This window comes from Macrobrachium rosenbergii, chromosome 6, assembly GCF_040412425.1.
Source record: "Macrobrachium rosenbergii isolate ZJJX-2024 chromosome 6, ASM4041242v1, whole genome shotgun sequence".
In the NCBI taxonomy this organism is placed as follows: Eukaryota; Metazoa; Arthropoda; class Malacostraca; order Decapoda; family Palaemonidae; genus Macrobrachium; species Macrobrachium rosenbergii.
In genome coordinates this window covers 38,042,839-38,065,400 of record NC_089746.1, presented here as the reverse complement: position 1 = coordinate 38,065,400, position 22,562 = coordinate 38,042,839, and the positions used below count along the sequence as shown (strand labels likewise).

At 34.9% G+C, this 22,562-nt stretch overlaps 1 long non-coding RNA gene across 2 annotated transcripts in view; it reads right to left on the bottom strand.

Moving 5' to 3' along the window:
- LOC136839453 (uncharacterized) overlaps positions 1–22,562 on the bottom strand; it is a 312,435-nt gene that overhangs the window by 183,426 nt on the left and 106,447 nt on the right. Inside the window, exon 2 of one of the 2 annotated variants that reach the window (XR_010853343.1) lies at positions 18,146–18,237. The exons of the other annotated variant lie outside the window; for it this stretch is intronic. This is a non-coding gene — a long non-coding RNA (uncharacterized lncRNA). The remainder of the gene's footprint in view (positions 1–18,145; positions 18,238–22,562) is intronic. 2 annotated transcript variants of the gene reach the window in all.

The following is a 22,562-nucleotide window of genomic DNA, read 5'->3' as shown; positions in this document are numbered from 1 at the left end:
TGAAATACCCAATAAAGCCGAAGGAAATTTGCTATAGGTTCAGTGGAAAGTGTTGAAATAACTCTGAAAGAGTAGGGAAAATTGTTGAAATAACCTATAGAGAAGAAGGAAAATTTGAGATAACTCATAAAGGAGATGGAAAATTACTCTTAAGTCCAGTGGGTATTGCTGAAGTAACTCATGAGTAAACAAATTGTTGAAATATCCCATAAAGAAGAGGGAAAATTGTTCAATTAACCTATAAAGAGAAAGGAAAATGGTTGAAATAACCCATAAATAAGAAGGAAACTTGTTGAAATAACCCACAAAGAAGAAGGAAAATTGCTGAGATAACCCATAAATAAGAAGGACAATTGTTGAAAAATAAAGAATGAAAGTTGTCGAAATAATCCAGAAGGAAACTTGTGGAAATAACCCAGAATTAAAGTTGTGGAAATAACACACAAAGAAGAATGAAATTTGCTGAAATATCCCACAAAGGAGGATAACTGTTGAAATAACCCAAAGGAGGCAAAATTGTTAAAAAATTTGCTCTCAGAAGCAGAGAAAATCGTTACGTAAGTTTCTCAAGAAGAGAGGAAAACGGGTTTCATTTTCGTGTCGCATTTTTCCCTCTGAAAATGTTCGAGGAGTTCCCGCTTGGGAGGATCAAGTGAATCGTTGCAATTAACGGAGCTTATCTCTTTCATCACTCGCTCGTCGTTTATTGGATTAATAATTGACGACGTTCTGGATATTCCGAAAAATATATTGCTACCCAAATATCACTGAAGAGTAGTAATTAGCAATTATGCTGCAAGGGGTAAATGTATTTGGTAATGCTGGTATTTATTTTCTCTCACTATACGTTTTTGAAACAGACGAAGCTGAGAAGACATCCTGGGTAAAATGCCACATACATGAAATGGGGAGATTATATATATATATATATATATATATATATATATATATATATATATATATATATATATATATATATATATATATATATATATCATATTTATATATAGTAATAAAATCATAAAATCTATATATCTTGAAACATATATCCTCACTTAGGTGTTTTCTAGAGAAAGTTTTGGCTTATTCGTGATTCTTTTTCTCTGAAAAAAAAAAATGGTAGTAAAAACATTGCACAATTTTGCACAACTCGGTGATCATTTTAAAACCGAATACTCTGCTATAGGACTTTTACGTAATGCAATTTTCCACTGGTCCCTTATGCCTGAACTTCATTTCCTTCCTGCTTAAGACTCTTCTACCCATCTGCACTATCCTGAAAGAGACCTTGCATTTCTACCATGGTTCCTTCCGAGCATCCATGCCTAATCTTATAGGTACTTTTTCCCTATTTATGCTTTTATCCTGCCCTTCTTTTTCCCTCCCGCTTGTTTAATTTTTCACCATTTTTTCCTCCACATACCATTTCCTTCTGTTATTTTCATTCTCACGCTTCCACTAGACTTCTTCTGTTTTCGTTATCTACCTGTGCATTATCTCACTCTCCTCATTCCCATCTTATGCCTTATCTCTTTACTCCTTGCCCCTAATCCGCGTCATTGTATTGATCGCACTTCTTCATCTGACAGATCTATCCCGGATAATGATGCTCGTGTGTCATGCCTTTTGCCCCGAGGCGAAGGGTGAAAGAAAAACTCTAATTATTTTATCATGTTTCACGAAGCGAATCTTCATTTCACAATAATTTCACTTTGAGGGAGAAACCTTCTCTTTGATCAGCTCCTATTCTATTTCCATCATAAAGATATTCGTTTCATATAACATTCTGTTTTCTGTTTTCTGTGCAGATTACTGCGACATATTCATCTTGTTTTAGATAACGCAAATAAATAAAAAACCACAACTAGACGATGATATGCACCGAAAAATGGCAATAGCAGAAGGGTAACCTAAACTAATACCACTTGGTACTATAATCATTTTTTTATAGAATCATTTCCATAAAGCACTGCTATTGCGATGTAGTGGCCTCTTAGTAAAATACTGATCCAGACTTCTAGCAAAACGAACCCACGGTCAGGACCGAAGTCAGTGAAGGCAACAAGAGAGGTTCGGTGCTGAAATGGAGGTTGTTGAAGGTGACCAAAGACGATGTATTCCGCCAATGGTCAAAATTAGTCACTATTATCAGGACAAAAATTAAATCAGCGTTTCCGGAGATTTTTTACAAGATTAATGTCACGTGAGGATGCTAACATCTGAAGAAGAGTTCAAAATACCTAAAAATATACAATTAATAGCACCAACTTTAAAGATTTCTGTAGCTTTGCAAATGAAGCATCATTTTTCTAGCACGAATAGATGGTCATGTTTTCAATTAATGCTAATTATAATGCTTCAGGCGAAGGTAACAAAGTACAGATAAAAAGACATCTAATATATTGATGCCTATGCAATAAGACTTATGAATTTCAAGCAAGGTATAAGATCGGCATCAATATCTCAAGTTAATTTCGTATATAGGCTTTAGTTTTGCTACTACTTTATTTTATTTTATTTTTCTTAAATCTGACGTAAATCGGGACTTGGTGCTCATGCTCCTCAGCACGTCCCATGGGCATTCCCATTGAAAATGTAAACTTGATAATTTGTCATATATGTTAACAAATGGAAGCACAGCCTATATTTCGTTGTCAGAGTAATGAAAAAGCTGGTAAAAACAAGCGATCTCGCTGAATGGAAGAATACGTTAAACCCATCTGATAAAAGATGAACCCCGAAACTGAGTGACTTACAACATGCACTACAAATTTGTAATTTTCAAAGGACCTTTGACTGCGGAAGACAAAGTAAGTTCAATCATTAAAGCATTTGGTTATCCATAATTATTTTTAAGAAACACAACAAGACTAGTTATCAAGCACAATTCTTCTTTTTTCTCTCATTACATATATATGTGTGCTTGTGTGTGTGTGTGTGTGTGTGTGTGTGTGTGTGTGTGTGTGTGTGTGTGTGTGTGTAATATTGTAAACCCTGTGGGTCATACAGGTTTATAGATATAACCCATCATCTGAGTCCAACATGAAACATTTTATTTCCAGCACCGAAAAATTTTTCTCCAATGAATAATTAAAATCAGGATATTTACTTCTAACTGATATTAATATTCCAGCCGTTTTATAAAACGGTAAACGCATGCAACCCTTTTGTTTAGGTATAGTTTAGTCTATTTACAATTTCTCTAGCTTCCCTTTGATGTGAAAATGTTACGCGGTTCGTTTCACATGTCCGCGCGGACAATTTCTGCGTAAAACAAAAAGAAAAATTATTTAGGAAATCCGATTAGGTAGCGAAGCTTTGTGCCCGAGCAAAGCAAAGTGAATTTCCTCATAAAGCAAGAGGCTCATCATTCACAATTCCAAAATCCTCATCTAAATCCCATTCCAGTAACAAACATTTCCATGACAGAAGGACTCGTCATAAAGTGTCGAACTGAGTTATCATGGTAAAACGAATGACAAATAGGAAGATTTTATGTAAATGTAATGTTTCGTTTTGGTATTGAATGCGCATTTATTTTTCTTTTGAACTCTAAATATATTTTACTGATCATACCATGTTTTAGCGTGTGTGTACGTTGGAAATTAAATCAATTATTATGTATGTATGTATGTATGTATGTATGTATGTATGTATGTATGTATGTATGTATATATACGTGTGTGTGTATGTATGCATGCATTTACGTATGTGTGTATCTGTGTGTGTGTATGTGTGCACGCGTATGTCTGTGTTAAAATGCGTATGAGCAATTAAAATCTCTGCTTTTACTCGCGTTTCGGAACGGTTTTCACATTATAATTATACACTTAAGGCTTTCTGTTATAACGTTTGTATATTTAAGCGTTTTTGTGTTTGGGGATGTATTTATATGGATATATGCCCCTCTCTACAGTTATGGTCTCTGCTGGCCTTTCCAATAGCTATATTGTTTGAAGACCGAACTAGTCAAGAACCTAAAATCTTCTGCATACACCGTCCCTAGAACATAAAAGCGTTTCCCCTGACAGTTAGACATGGCTTTAGGGTCAGTGCCACATTCATACTTGAAATACTGAACAGCGGTCTGGCACCAGTGCAGCAAGTTGAATAATACTGGCGACTTTATGCAGGTACACAAAAGGTTCATCAGTAAGGCGTAAAATCCTCCTACATAAAATATGCTTACTGGACATAAAGGCCATTGTTTTTTAAAACTTCTTTTGTAAAGTTTGTCCACAACTTTCCCAGATCTTAGGTAGGGACACCCCTCCCCCCATTGGTCAGAGGTTACGCCCTTTACTGTTTTGACAGTTACATGGCTTTATGACGCACCTTTCTACGGCTGTTTGGATTTTCTTCGCTAGCTGGAAGTGTTAACAGCTGGGAGAGTGTTTTGAGAACTATGACTCGGTTCAAGAAGAAAAGATCGACGCCTTCAGGTTATTTTACTGACGAAGAAGTGAACCAAGAATAACCCGGAAACACCTGCTGAACTCCCTCACCCATTTTCCCCTTCATCCTCCACCTCTTCCTTCTCATCAGCCTTCCTTCCTCGTCCTCCGATGTCCTCAAACCTTCCTCCTCCTCGCTCTCTTCCCCTCCATGCTCATCCCTTCCTCATCCTCGTTCTCCTACCCCCTTGTCCTCCTCCCCCTCAGCGCTAATCCCTGCCTCCTCCTCCTCCAGCCTCTGACACAAGTGAATACCCTCCACTGCCAAAGTTTAGAGCTCTTCCAGGCGAAGGATGGACCTCTTACGCTGCGTTGGTTACTCTTGGGAGGAATAAACCAGGCATCAGCATCACTGCAAGGGGAGAATTTGCTATCACAGCTAAGGACAGAGGATACTCGACCTTCTGAAGGCCAACACTGATTTTAGAGTACTGAACTCAGATGTAAAACTGAACGTGGCCATCATTTGCCATTACCGAACAGAACTCCCTATGGACCCTAATTTAGAGCTCCATCATATTATCGATGGAGGTGAGGAGCAAAACAAAGCTCCTTCACGAAAAATCCTAGCTACCTTAGAGGATCTGCTCCGGGACAAGTATGGTTTAGAATAAGGGGATATTTTCCCAAAGAGGAGTAGACTCCTGAGCCTTCCAGGTGCTATAGCCATCACCAGGACCGTTGCCGGGGCCATATAATTTGTGCCATTTGCAATAAGAGACGCGAGACCAAGAATGTCTGGATAAATTTATAACTGCCCTGACCCTCATGAGGCGTAGTTAAACCAGGCAGCGCCAGATTAGCTTCCATTGCACAGAACCGACTAATACCTGCACCGGCACCCTAGCCAGTTACAACCAAAGGAACATAGCATGAAGCAAAAGAAAGTCACAAACTGAGCAGACAAGGCTCACAACCCCTCCTCATCCTACTCCTAACCCCGATCGCAAACCTCAGACCTCAAAGTTGCCTCCCTTCTGGACTGGTAAAGGATGGTTTGAAAGTACAGTACTTTTGACTCGCAGTGAGCTCAGGTTTTTCCTGTGCAAATTCGCAAAGGTCATCAGCGATATGACAGGGCAAGATTATTTATAGATGGAACTGATGAATCCTGTTAAAGATTTTCTCGGTATGGCACTCCCGGCCCAGAAGATTTTCTCGGCGAGCAGTACTACAGTAGGCTAGGTGTTAATCACTTTGATGGACAGTTACATTGTTTCTCCCCCTAGTGCTTTTCTGTTTCTCTCTCTAGTGCCTTTCTTTCCCCTTTTCGGCCATTTAACATCTATCAACCGCCTCCTTCAACTATTGCTCTGTCTTCCACATAGGCTGCCACTTCTTTCCTTTTGTCGCCTAAGGAAAGTTACAAACGAAACATACACCTACACTCTACAGTCTTCCTTTAAGAGGCAAACACTGGCCAAGTGCCTTTAATTAAGTGACAGCACACAGTTCTCCTCGAGAGAAATACACAAACACGCGTCCTCCCTCAGTCTAGGCGAAAAAAAAATTTTTTCCTCTTAAAATTTCTTTCCGATTTCACCATCGATCCCTACTACTAAAGACCCATTTTTTTACTATACTTTTCTCAGTACGTTAAATACTGCGTGCAATCCCCGTAGATTGTTTTATTTTTCCCGCTTTCTTTTTTCGAATGACATTTTTTTTACATTTTACTCACTATCCATCTACGACTCGCCAGAACTCATTGGTGTCACTTTCCTATTGACGGGAACCTGAGGGCTGAAGTGGCTTCGTAATCTTACCTGTTTGAATATTCATTTCACATGACCATTTTTCACATGCAAACCATAAATTTTTCTCATTTCATCCACTACTATTTCATCAATTCAAGTCACTGAATGACACTTACGGGCTACTTAACAAGCAAGAGCCCAAGCTGCCATATCAGCTCAGTCACATACAATAAAAATAACAGAAACAATACTTTCTAAGTCTTCCAATACTGACCCTCCCGAACAATTTCGAATTATGACGGCTTGTCACTTGACTAACTTAATCCATTCTTTTCACATGACCGAACTACTTCATATTCATATATAACCACCACCGCTTCCTTGGACACTACTGGCCTCTTTCCAATCTCCTTTGGGTATATATATACATAAACACACATATATACACATACATATACATACATATATATATATTATATATATATATATATATATATATATATATATATATATATATATATATATATATATATAAATATATATATAATACAGAGAGAGAGAGAGAGAGAGAGAGAGAGAGAGAGAGAGAGAGAGAGACACTCAACAATTACAAATTGCATTGCACTGATAAAGTTCCCGAACTTTTCTTTCTAATTGGCAACTTGCGTCCAAAAAATCTCTCTTTCATTAGAGTTTCGCTCTTAGCCAATAGACAGGAATCGGGAATCAAACGATTCCCTTGACGCCTTTTTTTTGGTTCTTTACTTTTTCTGGTGATCTCTCAATTGGGTCTCCGTTTAACGCCGGAGACTTGAGTTATCTCAGTATTCATATATCAACTCTTTATACTACTTGTCCAATTGACAAATGGCTTAGTTAAATTCCTCTTAGCAATCTGGGGATAAGGCTTGCTTCATTATTTGTATGCACACACACTCTCTCTCTCTCTCTCTCTCTCTCTCTCTCTCTCTCTCTCTCTCTCTCTCTCAAACTTTCCAACGTGGCCGTCCAACCTAAACTTAAGATGGTGAAACTTCTGTGAAGTGAAATTGTGCGGACAAAGCATTTTAAACTTCGTGAAATTGCGCAATTGTTTTCTCGGTTTTTCTTCCATGTGTAGACGTCGAATATATATTTTCCCATTTTGGATAAACCTCAAGAAGCGTCATGTTTACTAAGAGATATAAATGAATTACCAATTACTAAGAAATATAAATGAATTACCAATTCTTTGCCAGAAGATAATAACTAAGTCTGCTTTCACTCGCAGAAATGCTTTAATTGACTATGAACTTTTGATTAAAAGGCAAAAACGTTTAGATAAAAATAATGCAATTCTTAGTTTATTCTCATGCAAAAGCGTTTATCATTTCCTTCGCGTATGTATGTCGTTTTATGTTTTATCACTAATTACCTTGTCCCAGCATCGTCAAGTAAAAGTATGTGAAATCTAGGTAAACCAAAAATGAAAAAAATTTTCATTCATGAAACAGATGGAAAACAATGAAAATATAAGAAAATATTCCATCACTTGTTTCTCTAATAATAAAGAGGAGAACTCTCAGTCCGTTAAAAAGCGTGTAACATGCCTATATCTTAAAGATTTCAAATCTAGGAAACATGGATATACATTTATTAGTTATCGCCCAGGATGTATATGTATTCATAACTGCACGCCTGTTAAGGTTTTTGACAGAAAAGGGCAGAATTGCTACTGATTTTTACGGTTGGTATTTCTGTGTATGTGTTTTTTTTAGATATGCTTTACATTGAACCATTTTATGGGAAGAGTTTCTTTCAATAAAATTTAAAATATTTTCTAGGGCTTGCCAACAGCTACTTGTTAGTTAATTTGGTCTTTTAAATTTACTTTCATAGGGCAAAAAAAAAAGCATTTTTTATCTTCCGATCAGAACGGTAAAACATGGTACTTCAATTTAAATATGCATGTTTAAGAATGCCATCTACAAACGGGCTTCGTCAGTGTATCAACTAATACAATGGAAATTCAAAAATTATAATATTCTCCCTGGAAATTCAATGTATCACCAATTAGGATTAGCTCATTCCTCTTCTTTTGTCTATCTGCATCAAAGATTAATGTTGAAACAACTCTAATAGTTTTTGAATTAATATATGAATACCGTAACCAACATCCTCAGTCATAAATCATTCACTTTACCGAGAACATAATACACTGTTAATTGTGAATACCATATAGAATGGCACAATGGAAATTCTAGCATATATTCAAATTATAAAATATACAAACAAATTACATTGTCTGCTAATATAGCAGCAGAGGACAAAGGAGATTCCCAAATTCAATTATTATAACGATGTGGGAGAACGATATCGAACAATGTTTTGCCGTTGGAAAAATGGTCACGGGAAAGCATTAAAGGTATCTGCGTATACCTGCAGTAATTTCTATCCAAACAAAGTTTAAATTAATAATAACAACTTAAAGATAACAAGGTGAAATATCAACCCAAAATATGCTGAATTTATAGCGTCCTGTGTTAATATATATATATATATATATATATATATATATATATATATATATATATATATATATATATATATATATATATAATATATATATATATTATATATATATATATATATTATATAAAATCTACTGGTCACTTTTTGCCAGATACGTATTTATATAATATACATATATATGCAAAATCTGTTTGGAGGACTAGCATTACAGGAACCATACTTTCAGAACCACTGGAACTATCCATAAAATTTCACTTTACTTTCTTTATGGTGATCCCAGACTTCATGCGCGGTTCATGGGAAATTTCTAGTTTTTTACCTAAAAAACAAAGGCCACGAAAGTGAAAGGTATTTAAATGAAATTCATTTTACATATGCCAACATGTCAACACTGAGTCGCAGATCACGCGAAATGTACTCTTCTGGAGTTATGCTTTGGGAAACTGAACTGTAGTTCGAACAACACGACTGATCCACCTGTTCACTTTACTAACATCAATGATGTTGCAGCTATTAAACGAACGCTCACGTTGGAAATTTCTAAACAAGTGCCAAAATATTCTGCACTAAAGAGTCCATAGCTCAATGATAATTTCATTTTCAGAATATCCGCAATACATTCAGATTTACAATGGTTTTATATTGGCAGATATATGAATTATGATAAATGTCACGTGGGCATGTAAAGTCCCAGTTTCCCATATTTCATAAAATGATTTTGAAAAATTCTTAGTGTCCCAAAAATCTTTAAAGGAAAGTTAAATGAAACACTGACTTTGGATGGGAAACAGTTGTTCTACTGAAAATCGAGAAAGGTTTCGAGAACCAAAAGACAATCCCTGATCCAAGCGCTCGTTAATACCAGCAAGTAGTTGTCAACGAAGTTACTTCATGAATGATAATAATGCTAAGAAAATAATAATAATAATAATAATAATAATAATAATAATAATAATAATAATAATAATAATAATAATCCCTGGAAAGAAACCTGGAAAAACCAGATGCCGAAATAGCTCCAGGACTCATTCAGAAGAGCGTGCTATTAGAAACAGCGTACAGAGAGAAAAGTGATGCACTCACTATAAATACCTTCCCGTCGAATAGGGTGACTGAGATAAACAAAAAAATAATAATAATAACAAGAAGAAGAAGAAGAAGAAGAAGAAGAAGAAGAAGAAGAAGAAGGAGACGAAGATGAAGACGAAGAAGATCAAGGGGAGGAAGAAGAAGAAGATATGCAATGATTCTTTTAAATATAAATTATGGACGAATTACTAGAAGGTGAGGACTTGAAGAGAGATATTTATGAGTAAGAAATATCTCGCATAAACAAACAAATAAATTTAAAACCTTGGCTTTCTTATTTCAACATGTTTTCTTTATTCTTATCCTAATGTCATGTTCCTTATTCTTAAACTCTAACATATTTCACTATTCTACTATATACCAGTTAGATTTTATTAGTCAATCCTCATTTCAAATCATCTTTTAATGTGCTTTCCCAAGTTACACACACAGACACACACACGCACACACACACTCACACACACACACACACACACACACACACACACACACACACACACACATATATATATATATATATATATATATATATATATATATATATATATATATATATATATATATATATATATATATATATATATATATACATTTTATATATATATATATATATATATATATATATATATATATATACTCTATATTTACCCTCTCTTATTTGCTTTATTTGGGTACATGAGAACTTGAATTCCCGGTTATATCACTTTTCGTGAATATTCAAGGGAGCATAATCATTACATATACGTTCGGATACATCATATCCGAAACAGTTTCTAATCCATCTTTGCTCCTCTCGACCTAACCAGCTGGTATACAGTGTTTCAACGGTAACTTCAGAGTTCCTCGTAACTTGTCCGCCTAAAAAAGCGGTTTATGAAATGTTTATTTTTTCTGATTCTCTCTTTGCCCACGGTTTTTTTCAATGAAATATAAATACTATCGAATAACTGATTATTAGAAATATCCAACTAAACTGTATCATCTGAGGTAAGAAGCGTTATCTTGAGTAGGGTTATGATAATAAATAAGTTAGATGCAATATGCAACTAAAAATAATTCAAAAGGGTACTTTATATAAAATAAACGACATATGAGATAAAACAGTAAATAAACAAATACAGTAACCCAGCCTTAGGGAACGTTCATATCGACAGCAATTCGGCAGGTGCAGGCAGGACAGGCTCAAGCATTAATTTAAAATGCATTGATTAATTTCCAATGAGACTGCTCGCAATAGGGAACTGGAAGCGTTGGGTAGATGGAGCTGAAATTTTGAATTCTCGCGTAAAACTAGGGAGGCCAAGCATACGTGGATACTGTAAAATAGAAACTATATATATATATATAATATATATATATATATATATATATATATATATATATATATATATATATATATATATATATATGCAGGATAAAACATACATCCAGTGCGGTATTAATGTTATAACGTTCTAGAATCAGTTCCCCTTCTACACCTGTTTTCAAAATTATTTTTGATTAGTCTGTGAAAAATTGTTTACACACTCCTCTTCCAACAACAGATACTTTTAAATGACTGTTTTTTATATTCTGTTTTTTAGCCAGGGAAGGGGCATTATAAGTTTTGTGGCTACCTTGAAATAAATTTCTGACTCACATCACGATCGAACCCAGGCCTTTCCACACGTGACTGTGTGTTGATCATGCCTATCCTATTCACTCAGAAGGGATAATTCGAATAAAATGCTGTCAATTGGTTCACTGCTGAGTTGGAAAAATGGGGATAACACGCCGGTATGCGAGGCAGTTAGCCTGCCAGATAAAGCCTTAGGCACATTGGTACTTAGGTTCCAACTTCTTTTATGGCTTGTGTGGCTTAGTTGTCAGCGGCCTTGGCTGTCATTGAAAGACCTGGGTTCGATCCTGATGTGAGTCAGAAATTTATAAATATATATATATATATATATATATATATATATATATATATATATATATATATATATATATATATATATATATATACAGACATACATTACAGATGTATATTTATATATATATATATATATACAAACATTATATACAAAAACATTATATACATAAAACTATGTTTATATATATATATATATATATATATATATATATATATATATATATATATATACAGTATATATCTTTGTACATAAAAATGGATGTGTGTGCGTGTGTTCCAGCATAACTCTAAAACGCATTGAGCAATTTCAACCAAACTTGGTATTCATATGACTTACTATCTGGAAAAGAATACTTTGGGGATAAGACATCACTCGCACTAAAGGGCACCAAATGGGATTGGGGGTGGGTAGGGCTTCTCTGAAACAGGGCCTGGTTCTGCCTGTACTCTTAGTAACTAAATAAACTTTACAGGTTTATCATACCTCATTTCGGTATACATATGACTTACTGTCTGGAAAAGAATACTGTGGGGGTAAGACATCACTGGCACCAAAGGGGTCGGGGTGGGATGGGAGTGACACGTAAAAATAACTGAAAACGACAGATATCAGTGTCTAATCCATAGTTTTCGATGTCGCTGAGACAAATAGTGACATTCCCAGTGCCCTTTAAGTCCAAGTTCAGTGTGAAATAAAATGTCAAAAAATAGTGGTATAAAATGTTAAAACTGTTGGGCAATGTAACTGAAGCAACTATCTTAACAGGAAAGGGAGAGGGTAAAAAATTTTTTATCCCACGGATACCACTCATCCCGACGGATCTCCCTTTTAACTTTGAGACATTGCAATTTCCAGTGAGACTTGCATTCTCCATCACCGTCAACAAGGCACAGAGGCAGTCTATTAAGTACTGTGGAGTGGATTTGAGATCATGTTTTTTCCACGGACAACTTAATGTTGCTTGCTGAGGGGTGGATTCACACAACAATTTATTTATTCTTGCCTCTGATGGTGAAACTAAAAATGTTGTTTACAACCAAGTTTTGTGTTGAAGTAGTATTATAGTGAATTTGTGAAAGATTTTACTTTATAATCTGTATACTGTATATTTTGAACAACTTACAAATAAAAATTCTTTTATATTACGCTACAGATGGATTTGATTCCGTTTCCTGTCTAATAGAAGGCTGGAATAAATAATTATCAGAGTGGCATTTTCCCGAGATGTAACCGAGTACCAGGACCTTTCCGTGAAAAAAGCGGGACGCCATATCTTAAAAACTAACCAAAGAATTTTCTTGAAAATAATCTCATTATGTTTCCCAAACCCAAATTACTCCCAAGATACTAAAACCTAACCTAACCCAACCTAACCTTGGGGCATGGCAAAAAAAAACCGGGGCTGGCGCAATACCAGCATACATCTCAGGAATATGCATCTAGGTGTGCTCTACTTTTTGGGGGTGTTCTATGCTTTGGGTGTATTCTACGGTCCGGGTGTTTTCTACACTTTAAGTTTTACCGTGCAATGCCAGGTACGTCAGCTAATTAATAAATATATATATATATATATATATGTATGTATATATGTATATATATATATATATATATATATATATATATATATATATATATATATATATATATATATATATATATATATATATATATATATATATGCCCCACATTACGATAAGCTACAAGCTGAAAAATAAAACAAGCTTTCAGTCAACAGGAAAAAAAGGAGCATTTAACACTCACCCACTCCTCTCATACGTTGTTGAATTTCCCTTTCTCTTTAGTACCTCTTAAAGCCTTCTCGGGACACTCAGCAAGGCTTTGCAGTCGTTCCTTAGGCAAAGTTTCCCACAACTGTTTAAAGGCTTGGACTAACTTTGGTACTGATGTGATGTCCATCTCACGAAGACTGCCTTATCATATCCCGCAAATCCTCTATGGATTTTATCAGGCTTTTCAAGCCAATAATTAAAATACGAGATCTGGCAATTATTCAATCACTTAGTGAGTGATTTTGCCCTGTGGGATGGGGAACCATCTTGCATGAACACCTTGGCACTAGTTTTATCAAAGGAATCATACAGAGTATAATACAGAAAGTCTACATACATGTATTGGTTAAATTTCACGTTCTTACCTTGAGTAACAAGTCAACCAACGCTATAATAACTAAATCCTTTTCAGTCACTGAATCAAAGCGCTTAACAGTCTTCACGGTGTACTTTGGGTTGAAGGGATTAAAACCAAGTTAGCGGTAAACCTATTAGTTGAACCACACACGCAGGTGATGTAGCTTCTTCACTCTAAAGGACGTTCCTACATCCCTCCTGAGTTCTAGCGTTTTCTGCCTTTGCTTAAAGGGCTTAGGGCTAACACGGTGGCTGCGGTACCCAAAGTCCCAATGCAGAATCTGATAGACCGTCCTTACGTTCCTTGCTGCACTGCTTAATTCTACTGTACAAGCACTTAATCTTGGATTGGCAAGGACCTGCCAACTAATCAGGTCCCTGGTGCTGAGGGTCGTTTTCTTTGGAAGACCAGGCTTGGGTTTGGGCACTGTCAAATGAGTCGCCCCCTTCAGCCTTGAACTGATTAAACAACCGGTAAACACTTCACCGGCAGCACCGGTAATTTTCACTATATCTGTCGCCGTATGTTTTGCTTTATACAAATTAATCGCTGCAGACACATCTTCACGTGTTGTTGTACCCCTGGTCATGATCACTGAATCACTGATCCGCAATACGATAAATACACTGATTAAACCTTTGTCAACGAAAGCTAATGGGATACTGAAAGGCTGAAGCCTTTGGGCATGAAAGTAATTGTTGCCAGGATGTGCTAGAATTCTGCCTGAGGTACTGACCAGTTTTCAAATCACTTAAGGGGCAATTAAAAGTTTCCACATAAAAATATGGCATATGCTACTGTAATTTGTGGCATATCATAACGCATGTAATGTTTATATTATATATTATATATATATATATATATATATATATATATATATATATATATATATATATATATATATATATATATATATATATATATATATACATACATATATATATGAAATTTTTATCACACCGTGATTTATATACATTCATGAAGCTACAAATGTCGCTTAATATCCAATTCACGCTACTTCGGGAATATTCCCAATGGGGAATTATCACCGAAGGGGAATTTTTTAAGTGATAAATGGATCGGTACCGCCGAGATGGTTTGACCGTCGAATGGAGTCGCTGGAAGGTACCATGTCGAGGGATCGAGACCCGGCGGTTCCAATCCATGTACCACTTAAAAAATTACCCTTCGGTGATAATTCCCCATCGGGGATATTCCCGAAGTAGGCTGAATTGGATATTAAGCGACATTTGTAGTTTCATGAATTAATATATATATATATAATATATATATATATATATATATATATATATATATATATATATATATATATATATATATATTATATATGTATATTTTATGTATATGTGTATACATATACTGTATATGTGTGCGTGTGTGTGTATGTACGTACACAGCTCAGACAAGGGCATCGCTTTCTTTTCAACGTACAGTTTCTCGATTAATGTTTACCTATCTCTTCTGGGACTTGAAGTTCATCGCAGTTTTGCAAAAGATCAGAGCATCATCTTTGGTTATATCGTTGAGTCATCAAGGCGAGCAACTTTAATTTCGGTCAAGTGTGTCTGGCTCGGTTCGCGTGATAGGAAAATGTTGGATTTAGATCATCTGACGTAATGTGATACGAATGAACCCATTCATGTCGTTTTCTGAATTAGATGTTGTTTGCTGTCAGTAGAAATAAACGTCATTCTTTTGGAGGGTATTCCACTGCATTTCAAAACAGTGGCATCTAATCAAATACCTCTACAAGAGATGGAAGTTAAAGTATATAATGAAAGTAGCACTGGAATCTGACTTACCCATATTTTTTATTTTTTCCCCTGAATAATATTATTGTTGATATTGGTATAGTATGTGATATTCCTTTTTTTTGTTTTCCTTCATTAGTGGATAAAGAGTTTCATGAATAAATAGGCAAATGCATGAAACTGCAAATTATATAGAGTATCAAAGAAAATGACTATCGAAAATAAGAACCATTGCTTCAGTTCCCCGTGTTTCCTTAATATGTGGCAATCCACTCATTCGTTCCATTGATGAATTAGAGAATACATGAATATATAGCTGAACTTTTAAAAAATAATAAAAATGCTAATACCTCTTAAAAAAAATGTTATCGGAAAACTTGATACTGCTATTTAAATTTGTCCTATTCGTATAGTATTTAACATTTCTTCTACACATTCTACTGTTGTATAAATGCGCATATGAGTAAATTATTTAATAATTATATAAAATTATATGTATTTTATTTTCAGATCTTATTGGAAAGATTAATCAAGCGTTTTTTCGTGGAGGGTGGGGATGAATACAATTTTCTAATGTAGTTACAAACGTAAATAGAATACATTCATATAAAAATGTAAAGAGAACAATATATGAAATATACGGCACAGGAGAAACAAACCACTGAAAATCAAATAAATGAATCGGCTTTGTACTCTAGATGGCTGGAGGTTTTAGAGCAGCTATATATACGGCAGAGAAGCGATCAGAACAGTAGTTTAAAAAAGGTAAAAGGTCGGTTGTAAAAACAGTGGTATGATATATTGAAACCAATATGATATAAAATAAACATGGATCTGAATAAAAATTCAGTTATAGTGCATGACAGGTAGTCACAAATTGAAAAGAATAAGTATTCTCTTCCTTTATACATGAAAGTTTGAACGAATGCTTCTCGCGAAATTCCATGAACGCGCTTCTAGCATTGTATAAGAATGCTTTCATATCTCTAACTTTCTGCTGACAACCTGTGTAAGTGCACACTCACCTGACAAATCCGCAACGGTTTGTTTAACTGTCGTAAAACTTGAAGGAAATCATATTTTTAAACGGTTATAATATTTTTATACTGACTAAAATGATTATCTTCTGTCACAATGGTTAATAATGATGATGATAATAATGATGATAATGGTGATGATGATGATTTTGAAAAAGCAGATGAGAAGAGATGCATCAAAGTCATTAATATAAAGTGTCCGTCTTACATTCATTGAATAACGAAGACACGCGAAACTGGTCTCTCGGAATTAGCAGTAACAAAGGAAACCCCAGTGCTCAAAATAAGACGACAGACAGCATTTCAAAGAACTACGATTTCCTCTTTTCCCCATAAAAGAACCATCAACTGTCTTGGAATACAATGCAAATTTATATATATATATATATATATATATATATATATATATATATATATATATATATATATATATATATATATATTGTTTTCATCTGTTTAATTTCTGTTGGAAATGATGTCAAGAGAGTCTCGACCTTTTCACTTTGCAGTTTGGATGATATGACGCCAATCTGTTCCGATTACAAAAAATAATTGCTTTGTAAACTGGTGTGTTATATTCTCTATGTGCTGGTAAGTGATAAAATAGCCAGTTAAACTAACTCTGAACAAAATTGTAATTATATACCTTCAGTGCATTATGGTTTATATATATATATATATATATATATATATATATATATATATATATATATATATATATATATATATATATATGATTTATAAACCATAATGCACTGAAGGTATTAAAATTACAATTGTCTGTCCAGAGTTAGACTCGGCTATTTTATCACTTGCCAAGAGAAGAATACACACAACATCAGCTTACAAAACAATTATTTTTTTATTAGAACAAAGTGGCTTCATAACATCTACAGTAAATTGTAAAATAGTAAAAAAGGTCGAGATTCTCTTGACCTTATTTCCACCAGAAATTAAACAGCGAAAATGGAGGGAAGGGATTAAGTCAACAACTTGTGAGAGTTGATTTATGATAATGAGTCACTTAGTCATTTTTTTAAAATGCTAAAACCTAACAGGCGGAGAAAAAGACGGTAGATGGGGTTGTTCGTGCTGTTCGCGAGATAGATCTGCTACTTTTTGTATGCATACACACACACACACACACACACACACACACGTATTTATATATATATACAATATATATATATATATATATATATATATATATATATATATATATATATATATATATATATATATATATATATATATATATATATATATATATATATATATATATATATATATATATCTATATAGGGAAAGAAAAATAATGAAAGCACAAATCCTCAACTATAACAACGAATTATTACCAATAGCAAAAGTAATATCTTTTTTTTCAACATTTCATTTAGTAAACAAATATAACTCTTTTGCCTACCTATTTCAGATAATGGCTTTATAGAAAAAAAACCTTGGATCTCTCCAAACTCATAATGCAAATAAACCCACATAAGCGCATATTCATTAAAATATGCTCACATACGTGGTTGAGAGATGAGGTAACACTGGAGGCCTTAAAGTTATTATTGTTGAGCCGAGAACCAGACGGTAATGTTAGGCAGTTCTATCCCCTACAATATAAATAAATAAATGAATAAATCAATCAATCAATCAATCAATAAATCAATAATAATTTAAATCAATCTGGATAGGCAGTGCTCTTAAGAAAAGATCAGTAATAATATTAAGAAAAATAAAATAATCGGTGGCATAACAATCACAGCACGCACACGAGAACAAACACTAAATAATTTTCGACTGAAAACCATTTTGAATTCCCAAGAGTCTTTATGGGAACGCAAACCCAGAAATGAATTCAAAATCTAATTCTTTTGCCTCTTCGTAGTGACACTGACCATCGTCACTTTCAATGAACCGACAATAACATTTCCCACACAGATCCAGCAAGCATAAAGAAGATTGGATTATCTTCCTCTCGAACTAAACGCTTCAAAACGTGAAGCGTTTAATGGAGAGAGAGAGAGAGAGAGAGAGAGAGAGAGAGAGAGAGAGAGAGAGCCTCTTAAATGATGTCTCCTGCCTTCACTATAGGGATGAAGTAAATCTCCGTGAACAGTCATCCTAACGACCCTGTGTGTGTGTGAGAGAGAGAGAAAGAGAGAGAGACAGAGACAGAGAGAGAGAGAGACTCTTACATGACGGTCTCCTGCCTTCACTATGGGGATGAAGTAAATCTCCATGAACAGTCTTCCTAACGACCCTGTGTGTGTGTGTGAGAGAGAGAGAGAGAGAGAGACAGAGAGAGACAGAGACAGAGAGAGAGCTTAAATGAATGAAGGTCTCTTTAAATGAATGAAGGTCTCCTGCCTTCACTATGGGGATGATATCAATATCCATCCACAGCCTTCTTAACGATTGTGAGAGAGAGAGAGAGAGAGAGAGAGAGAGAGAGAGAGAGAGAGAGAGAGAGAGCCTCTTAAATGACGGTCTCCTGCCTTCACTACGGGGATGAAGTCAGTCTCCATCCACAGCCTTCTTAACGACTATGAGAGAGAGAGAGAGAGAGAGAGAGAGAGTGTGTGTGTGTGTGTTTGAGAGAGACTCTGAAATGATGGTCTCCTACCTTCACTATGGGGATGAAGTCAATCTCCATCCACAGCCCTCTTAACGAACGTGCGTGAGAGAGAGAGAGAGAGAGAGAGAGAGAGAGAGAGAGAGAGAGAGAGAGTCTTAAATGACGGTCTCCAGCCCTCATTATGGAGATGAAAACACTCTCCATCCACAGCCTTCTTAACGACCCTGTATGAGAGAGAGAGAGAGAGAGAGAGAGAGAGAGAGAGAGAGAGAGAGAGAGAGAGAGCAACATGCAATACGATTCATCGATGAAGGCTACAAGCTAATCAGAAAATAAATTTATTGAGAGAGCACCATGAAAAAAAAAAGGTACGCCGAGCAAACCTGCCGCTAATCAGAGAACATGTTTGAGGCTGCATCTACATTTTTGGCGATTTCTAATGAAAGCTAACTCACAGAATCCTTTGAACTATTAAGGCTTTTATTTCATTTATCTGCATCCTGCAGTTTCAGACTTACATTTTGATGTTAATTACCTCCCAGTCATATCATTCCTTATGACAGAAACAGTAATAACAAAGGTAAAAGTACAAAAACGCGTTTTTATATGTCAGGGATTACATTTGATAACTTTTGCATATGCATTTTCATCAGTGTTTGTTTTTGTAGGATAATTCTTTTTTGCTTCATATCTATTTAACCGCCAACTCCTAGACCACTATTAGTGCGTGTATGTATGTATGTGTGTATATATATATACATATATATGCACACACACATTATATATATATATATATATATATATATATATATATATATATATATATATATATATATATATATATATATATATATATATATATATATGCACACTATAAACATTAGTCTTCGAATGACTACAAGGCAGGCTTCAGCACATGGGAAATCAACTTTATTTCTGGATATTTTCGTTCGCTATATTGTGGAAATTCTGTTACGAAATATTCATAGAAAAGGCACAGATGCAGGAAACAACCTGTGATCATTTTTGGTCCCATGGTTCCAATAATTCATTTTCGATTAGTTATGGAAGCAAAGAGTACAGCAGAAATGTTTTAAACCTGCTAAGAACACACAAATTTACAATATAACGTTATAAGTTTATAAAAAGTTATTTTTTATCATTTCTTTCGTTTTATCCTCAAATGACTAAAGTGCCATTCATAATTACGTTCACTATAAAGCACATATTCGTTTAATCAGCACTAGTGTTCTTCCTAAACTTAAAATTAAGACCATCCTAGCATTCGATCAGTCAAGCACTCTATATTATATCGGAATATTAAAATCAAAGAAAATTTCCCTACATTTTAAAACGACCTGATCTTCTGAAATGGAAGTTTAGTCTGCCCTCATGAACATTCCTTTGAGCTAGTATGGAACCACCACACATCTCATATCCACAAATATTGTGAATGGCATATTTTTGAGAGATTGCTGCAACAACGGCTCGAACACTCTGTTACTCTCAAAAGCAAGTAATTATTATTCAAAATAGCATCAGAAGCTTTATTACAATTAAATAAAAGTAAGTAATTTTGTTGGAAGAATATACAGTATATGTATATGTATGTATATGTATATATATATATATATATATATATATATATATATATATATATATATATATATATATATATATATATATATATATATATATATATATATATATATATATATATATATATATATATATATATATATATATATATATATATATATATATTCTCACATATTTTCATTCGTCCCTTTTAGCCTGCTAGATACGGAGATCGAAATTAACGAACTAATTCGCTTCTCAGTTAAATTCTAGGCTTAGTTTGGTGGCAGGAAAGAAGATATTGCCCAGATTTGAACTCATGTAGGACTGAAAGTCTAAACCCCCCCAGGTCACCAGATTTGGGGGTAGAACAACACCGCTCTTAACCGCCACCCCCCCCCCCCCGCCCCGTTTGATTTGTAGGGGTGTCAGGTAGCCGTAGGGAAGTCGTTAATTTAACCAAGGCGAAAACGGGATAAAGGGGGCTACTGTTTTGAACTTTAGGAATTTAGCTTTAAGGCCTCTTTCTGTATGGCTTTGGGAACTGCTTTCAGATTCGACCTAAGCCTCTGTTGTCCGCCTCACCCATACCCCAAGACGCCGAGCTGTTGGGGCCAAGACTACACCGTCAGACACGTCGTCGCTGCAGCAGCCAAAGGAAACACACTAAAAGCGCCTCATCTTTTTCTTCACACTGGCTGGACTGCAATCGCCAGAGTATCCAGATCTAATTGCAAGAGCTCTGCAACAACAAGTTAAGGTACGCCTATGAATGCAACTCCCTGCCAGTTCTGTTCCTTCTCGTGAATTTCTCTCCATATTTTCCGAATTTCCATCTTTTCATTCTCTTGAACAAAGCCCCCTTTGTCAAAGCAAAACCTACCAACAAAGCAGCCCATGATTCGCCCCCATGACTTGTCCTAAGCTCCAATTCAAGTCAATTCAGTGATCAGAATTAGATTATTCCCACCATAGTGTTAACCAAGGGCTAATTAAATTTAATGGATTAATTCCTCCATGGTGCAGACTTAAAATTTCATACGAGAGAAACTCCTCGATTTGGATTGCTAACCCGGGCTTCTCTTCCAGGAACCCTGTTACTCGGCTCCCATGCAGGTGACCCAGCCTTATGAATCAATTATACTTAGAAGTACTGCCATTTCTGATAAGCCAGAGAGTCTGATACGCAGTACCGGGGGGACTACACAGTTCCCTTCCCATTGTGCACAAGTGCCGGGCCCTTGCAACTCATTCAACCAGAATTAACCGCTTTCTATTTCCAATACATGCTATTCACGGTCTAATAGTGTTTCACATTTTATTTGATTGCCTGCTAGATCATCAGTTTTCAGATTAATTTCATGACTGCTTCATTTGTAAATAAATTCATCTTAACGTAACTAGTGACTCATTTCCCATGGCGACCTTCCAATCCCTAACTTATTGCTAATAATTAAGGTAAGTCACACCTAGTTCCCATCCATTTTATTACATTCTGGGTGCTTTCTGTTGGCCCTCAAAGGGACTCTATGATAAAACCCCCTTACATGCTTCCAACAGACCCAGAACGTAAGAATATATATATATATATATATATATATATATATATATATATATATATATATATATATATATATATATATGCATATATGCATGTCGGTATTTTGCTTAGTGATGGCTTTATATATATATATATATATATATATATATATATATATATATATATATATATATATATATATATATATATATATATATATATATATATATATATATATAGGA